The sequence below is a fragment of the Octodon degus genome, unplaced genomic scaffold (genome assembly GCF_000260255.1).
Source record: "Octodon degus isolate 3935 unplaced genomic scaffold, OctDeg1.0 scaffold00009, whole genome shotgun sequence".
NCBI lineage: Eukaryota > Metazoa > Chordata > Mammalia > Rodentia > Octodontidae > Octodon > Octodon degus.
This window is the reverse complement of record NW_004524585.1, coordinates 3,565,535-3,573,729: the sequence shown is the minus strand read 5'-3', so window position 1 is coordinate 3,573,729 and position 8,195 is coordinate 3,565,535.

The window sequence follows — 8,195 nt, the reverse complement described above, 5'->3', positions numbered from 1 at the left end:
AAAAATTCTGTCTCCCTGCCTCCTCTCTCTGAGGGTTCTTGCATCTCTCCTGCACCCCTCCCATGCCAAGCAATAAAGGCTTCCTTTATCTCTCTCCAGCTTCTCATTTTCACCTGAGAAAGAAACTTGACATTTAACATAAGAATTAGTAATGATTATATTTTCACTGAAATTAGCAACTTGAATATGTAAGTGAATATTGTAACATTTCATTGGTAAGAAAGGCAGAATGTAAGATCAGTTGATTAAGATACCTAACAGCACTCATTACATTGTTGTATAAGATAATTCCTCAAATTGTTGCTCTTTTTTGATATTCCTTAGTCTTAAGTCTAATTATGGAGTGGGACAAAAGTTGAACTGCCTTTAAAGTGGAATTATTTCTTTGCCCAAGCTTTCTGATCAAGAAAGTCATAACTGGATTACTGAGCTGGACAGGGAATTAGGATAAATTGATTGTGTCTACTTACTAATGAAGTTGTATTTAATAAATGCTTGATTTATGTGTTGTTAACAAATTTGTGGTGCTAAAAGTTTTGATAGAATATTTTAGGCCTAGCAGGACTCAGAAGTTTTGTTTATACCATGGGCAACAATGTCTATTCTATATATTTGGTTTCATAGTGTGGGATTCAATATCATCAAGTACTTGAAAGAAATGTGGATTTATGGGCTGGAGAGATAGCTCAGTGGTCTAAGCACCTGCCTGGCAAGCACAAGCACCCGGGTTCGGTTCCCAGTACCACATGCCATGCTGGCCCTGCTCCATAATGGCCACCAAAACAGGGTGTGGTGGTACCCGACTATAATCCCCAGTGCTGGGGAGGCTGAGAATGGAGGATCACTACCAGTCCATACCTCATAGCAAGACATTGTTGCAAAATAAATAATTTCTTAAAAAATTAATAAAAGTATGCGAATTCATAAATAGTATTCAAAAAGATAGTTTTGTTAATTAAAATTGGAAGATAAAATAATTAAAAAATAAAAAACAAATTGAAAGGTTGATTGCTCATTACATTACTGCATTATTGTATATTTTCACTGTAGTACTTTATTATATGTTGTACTTTATTATAAGTTGTACTTTATAAGTAGTACTTTATTATAAGTACTTTATATGTACCTTATAAGTAGTACTCTATTATAAGTACTTTATTATATGTTGTACGTCCTTATAAGTTGCACTTTATAAGTAGTACTTTATTATAAGTTGTATAACATGGGCAAAAATTAAGACAATGAGGAAAAATTCTTGCAAAGTATAGCATTGAAATAACCTTAATTAACATCAAACCCTGATTCACTTCACAAATTCCTGATATAAAACAAGCAGTTCTTCAAGAGTCAAACAATCAATTTACCTGATTTATTTTAAAATATAACTAAAAATAATTGTTCTCTAGTCGAGTAATTTATCTTCATCTTAGTGTCCATAGAATTGTCAATTAAATCTTTTGGTTACCATGATGAACTGGCTGGAGAAAAGATAACATGTGAAAATAAAACACCTATCAGTTCCTTCCATCCTCACTCTCTTTTCTGGGAAGATACATGAACTAATTCTATAGGTTTTATTCCAAAGTTGTATCAAGAACAGTTTTGTTAGTAGAGAGTTGATTACACATGCAATGGTTATATATTTTATATAACTCCCATTTTCCTTATTAATAACAATACTAAAAATAATAAAAGAGGAGTAACTGGGTCATGAGATACTTTCCTTAGCAGAAGCTGAAGTTAGTTTCTTCAGTTCTCTCAGGAATATTGTTATTGACTTAGTTATGGTTTAATTGCTGCAGTAATCTTGAGAGAACAGCATAAAATTCCAAATTGGAGTGAACAAATTAGAGTTCAGTCCCTTAGGCTCCTAAACAATTTTACTAGAATTCTTGAGTAAATAAGTAACTATTTTACAAAATATTAACATTAATAACATTCTATTTCACATATAATTTTTCACATAATATATTTCATTCCATATTAATATATTTTATCACTTTTCACATTAGGATATTATATTATATTTCACATTAGGATATTATATTTCACATTAGGATTTTTTTCCCATAAAAATATTATAAGCTTGTATATATGGTATTGTGGACTTGTTAAAATATTTAAATGAAATGCATTTAGCCTAGTTAATTTAATTTGAGTATTTATTAATAGTACAAATGCTCTAAAGTAAAAATTTATTTCTTTGGCTATATTTAATTTAGAACCATGTACTTTTTAAGACAATTTCAAATCTGTTTATATCAAGTTAGAACCTTAAACATTGTCTGGGATGGCCAGATAGCTCAGCAGACTAAAGCGCCTGCTGAGGCTGGCGTAGGGACCCAGGTCCAATCCCCAGCATGCTGTGCCAGCTCCTGGGGCATGCTGACAACGACTGAGATGGGCATGGTGGTGCAACCTCGTAATCCCAGAGTTTGGGAGGCTGAAAACAGGAGGAGCACTATGAGTCCAATATACATAGTGAGACCCTGTAGACTATGTAGTAAATACAAAAAGAAAAAATGAAAAAAAAAGACACTTTGTCTGATAGTCACCCATTTACTGAGTCATTGGAAGTATTTTCTCTATGAGCAATTCTCAAATATTCCAAAGGAAAGAAATGCTTTTCTCTAGTAAATTTTTATAAGTCAAAGACATTAGACTAATTTGAGTGAGTGTTTAAAAATTCCAAGATGACAGGATAAAAAAATTCCAACATGGTGCCTTAGCTGTGGTTTTTCCCAGCTCCAAAGCTACCAAGTATCTTGGTAAGACACCCAGTCATATGGCCTTCTGGTCTCATCTTCTTATGTACTCTACCCAAACAAAGTTTGGCATTTGCTTTCGTTTAATAGAATTAGAGAAAGGAATAGGAAAAATGAGAAAGAGAAAGAGAGAGAGAGACAGAGAGAGAGAGAGAGAGAGAGAGAGAGAGAGAGAGAGAATATAATGGAGTATAATGCAGGAATATACATGAGTATATATTTGAGTATAATATGTATGTTCACTTTTTTAGTTCTTATTCTAAATCTGAAGATTCTACTCATTGCTCATTCAATAAATGGTGCATACAATAGACTTGTATAGTTTTGCAAAACACCATCTTATGTCAGCATTCTTCACTTCAGTAAAAATAGGTATAGTTCTAATTGTACATTAGCTAAGCATCTGTTACTCTGTTTATTGAGATTTAACTACTTATATGATTTTGGATTGCAGTAATTATGACAAAGGAACTTTATTTAGACTTTAAAGATAGCTTTGAATCAATTATATCTTTGTCCTTTTTTAAGTAGTGAGGTGAATACTATTACTTTCCTTTTTGTGTCTATGAAACCTGACATAAAGGCATACAGTAAAAAAAATTCAGGTTTATAACTTTAAACTCTAATTTCAATTATGTAGTCTTTTTCAAAAATCAGTTTATTTTAGCACATTTCATGTTTATTTTCTTTTTCTGAAATTTAACAGCTTAAGCAAATTTTATGAAATAGGTTTGAAATATTCTACAAGTTTTTAGAAAATAGAATCAGACTTCTTTTTATGTATTTAGTACAGGGTCTACAGAGTCTCATTATGCAGATCAGACTTGCAGTTATCCTCCTGTTTACAGCCTCCCAAACTCTGGGATTACAGACCTGCAACACCACACTCAGTCTCAATTGCCACCTCAACACACCTTGGGAGAGGGGCTAGCATGGCAGGCTCCAGGATTGAACCTCCCAGACTTCTTTTTTTAACTAATTGTGCTAATCAGCTTTCTGTATCTTTGAAAAAAAGCTGACACAAATAAAAGGATGAACCATTACTTTTGGCTCATGGTTTTAGAATTCTGTAACCATGGTGGTTTGGTCAGTCATTTTGGTCTCATAGCCAGGAAAATGATCTTGGTGGGAAACACACAGTAGAGCAGAAAAGCTCACATCATTGAGGCAAGGAAGAAGAAAGAAAAACAGAGAAACAGAGGAGGAAGGTTCTGAACTCTCCCACAGTGCTGAGAATCACCTAGTTGGGAATCCAGTCATCAAAACATGCATCTTTAGGAGACCTGTAAAATGTCATCCGTGGTATTGACAAAAGTCACACCGCACTCTAGAATTTAGTGTTTCTGCACATGCTCCAATAAAAATCTGCCACTATACTCATTATGCATTGTCATGATGATCAGGAAAATAAACAATTATATACTATAAAATGTTCTAAAAGAGTTGCAGTCAAAACACATTTGAATATTATCCCTCTAAAGACATATATAATTTAAAGAAGTTGGGTTTCCTTATGACAAGCAGGACAATTTCTAGAACAGTGGATCCGTTTATTCTATTAGAAATAATGTTTAATTTGCAAATTTACCTCAAAACAAGCAACACAGTTTTATATCTGAAGCCTATGTAGGAAACAAAACATACAAAAGTAGTGACTATTATCTGAATTATTAAAAAATGCCTTTAAATACTTTTAATTAAATATCAGTAGAGCCTTAATTACCAAAAATTATATAGAAATTTTGATACCAGTTTACACTTTCATTTTGCTATTTTCCTTTTAATAATAGATCATTTTATCTTATTCTTTTTCATTTTCTACAAACTAGAGAGTTTATTGGATTTTTTAAAAAATAGAGTCACCCCCCCACCCTTTGAAAAAGGAGCTTTGAAATGTCACCATTAACAGCTCCTTTTGTAAGTGTTAAAATTATAATGGGGCCCACACAAATAAGTGGGAAGTGCTAATGGACAATTTTTGTGTTGTCCTGAATTCAGTTCCTGTTAGAAAAAAGAACTGCATAGCCTTTTAAAAGCGTAATGATTACTTTTCTTTTTAACTAAATTTTCACATGAGTGTTCAAAATTGTAAATGCCGTGAAATTTTGCTCTGTGTAAAATAGGAAATAAAACATATTACAAATATTACTAGAAAAATCATTGTCTTTTATTCTACCTAGAAAAATTACATTTGTATACATCTATTATAAAAACATACAAAAGCAGTGACTAATATCAGCAAGTGGAATACTTTTAATATGTTTTATCTGAATTATAAAAATACCTTGAAATAGTTTTAATTGAATATCCATGGGGCTTCAAGTACTAAAAATTATATAGAAATTTTAATATCAGTTTGGATAATATACCTGAGGAATTTATATAAAGATGTACCTATCTTTCACAGGGCTAAATTTTAGTGGTTCCTAAACTCATCACACATTCGTGATATAGCCAAGAAAAATTCTGTGTCCCTATTAACTTTCACTGAGAATAGCATAAAGATATAACAATAATAGCTTTAAATTGTTTTGTGATGAACTATTCCATATGTTTCTGCCCGGACTTTTTCAGCATTCCTATCATCCAATAGCGTGAACAGATGCTGCCATTCTGCAGATAATTGCTGTGAGATGCGTTTTGTCCTTCCCTGTGTTGTTTTCTCCCTCTGTCCCTGTAAAGTCCAATCAGAAGCTTATCGCATTCTTCCTTCTAAGTGTGTCTGTTCTCTCCCAAAGTTCACTTTGCAAACTAAGTATTTTTATCCAAGAAGAAATCTTCCAGGTGTGTCTTTCCAAAATACATGAAAATTGATGATAAAGATTTCTCCCTCTGTGTCCTCTGAATTCTCAAAAAAACATTTAAAAATGTAACCTTTAAAATGTGATATTTCTTTCCCTTTTCTCTGAGTAATAAATTATGATTTTTTTTCTCCAGTGCTGCTATGTGATATAAATCATAGAGAACCCATACGCCAAAGCAGAGGCAGTTGAATTTGCTTTTTCTGTCACTTAAATGAATTTAAAGAACAATTCTAAATTAGAAATGTTTTGCTTACAGATTAATTATAAGGAAGATGTAACAGTTAAATTGTACCAAAATTATAATGTTGAATACTCAAGTGCTTTTTACCCTTGTTTTACTCAGCTGTAAATATGTATTTCATATAAGTGCATATAATTCCCTAGTTCTTTTGAGAAAAAATTGAATAATTCTATTCTCAACTATATGTACGCAATGCACGGAATGATGTAATCGTGTAAAATATATGAATTGCATTTCTCATACTATAGGATTATTAACTGTGTTGAGTCTTGAATATATATGAAAACTTTATACTTTCCTGTAGGAAAATACAGCCATATGGGATGCTTTCTTATGTGATCAGAAAATTTCCAAGGCCACAGTGGACTATGAAATTAAAACAAAGACTGCTATGACACGGGCAGGGATTTGTAATCCCCTTCCTTTCAGCATACTTCCTTAGCATGGAAAGCAAGGTGCTGTCTTCCGGGCCTTTTTATCATGCTTATGAATGCTCCACAAGTCCTCTTGGAAAAGGTTACATCCCTGTGATTGTTTCCATTTAAACTCAGCGATCAATTCTGTGGTAATGTTCTTCCTCCCAAGAGAATTTACCTAAGAGAAATGGATGAGAGCACAAGAAAGACACTAGGAATGTGATATATTTGGAAACTACAGACTTGCCACTCCTTAAATCACAGGATCTACTTTTAAAAAGTCATAATCGTCTCCTTGTAGTTTATTCACCCTAATCAAATAATGGCAGAGGTAATATTTTATGGACAGATTTACATCCTCTATACTTTTGAAATTTAAAAAATCATGATTTACAGTCACATTATAGAAGATTATTCTAACAAGGGCTGAAAATATTAGCCGGCTGCAAGCTTCTTTTTCTTGTCTGTTAGTTGGTGGGCTTCACACCCTTCCCAAAAAGATGGTAGCTGGGGAAAAAGGAAGAAGGGTTCTTAGACCCAAAGGTAAAATATCAATGCTGAACATAAACTGTTAGATTCAGAAATTCATTGTACTCCTCTTAGAGAGATATCACAACCTTCAGAAAATTTTGTGCATTTAAACAAATTTAGGAATACTCTATTCTTGCTGGATCTAGCTATTTTAAAATCAGTGAGGAGCTACCTTACATAATCTGTGACTTATTCAAATGTTTAAGGGAGTCACTTAACCATTTCCACTTCTAATATAGATAGGCTCTGTTCTACTATAAAAAACTTGTAAATAAAGTAGTTTTTCTCTATCATTTTGGGGTATATAAATATTTTCTCTAAATTGCCAACTAGGTAGCCAAGCAAGTATACAAAACTTTATGCTTAGCTTTTAAGAAAAATATAATTGTAATTTATGTCCATCAGTTGCCACTTGATAAATTAAATATGCTTTATAGTATAAGTAAATCAACTGATAAAAATATAGTAAAATTCTTCTAGGCCAGGGGATATAGCGCAGTGGCATAAGTGCCTGCCTGGCAAGTGCAAGGTCTGGAATTCGATTCTATGTACCAGAAAAGAAGAAAAACTTTAAAAAACATAATAAAATAAAATTTCCTATACTTATTTTTGTAGATTTCATATGCATAAAATTAGGGTATCTGTGACTTATGTTTTCATCACTAGTCTACACGGCCATCATATTTTATTTTATTTGTTCATATTTTGTAATTGATTTATAGTATACTTTCTTAATCAAGACATTCAGGATTCAGCTAGATTAAACTCTAAATAGGTGACCTCCAGACTGTATACTTCCTTAGATCATTTCCTGTGTAAACACTTTATTATAGGTCCTCTGTCCCTTTGAGAGGTAAATCTCTGACCTTTGTGCAACCCAGCACTATCCGTCTCAGGGACCTTACAGCTTTCACTTTGAAATATAGTCATTAATTTTATCTCAGCTTCTGTGAGGAGTCTGACTTAATTACTAACTAGCAAACACAGATGATGTAATAACAGTGTTCACCCTCCTAATATCCCTTAGTAATTTTTCACAATCTCATCTCATTTAACTGTCTAAAACATTATCCCATGTTCTGTCGCAATGGAAAAGTATAGCTTCACAGACATAAGAAATCATGAACCAAACTAAGGAAGGATGTACGGCTAGTGTCAAGGAAACTTGCTGAATTATTAAAGAAGGTCAAAGTTGGATTACCACCTCGTTAGGCAAACTGGAGTTTCAACTGACACCACAAAGGTAATGAAACAAGTAGAACATCTGACTGTCATCAGTCATGATTCTGAAGAAAAGTATTAGCAAAACCTGAATACAGTTATGGGGAGGACTTATTTCTTGTTATAAAGATTGAGTATACAATCCTTTAGTTCTCAGCTAAACTAGGAGGGGGGAGGGGGAGAGAGAGAGAGAGAGAGAGAGAGAGAGAGAGAGAGA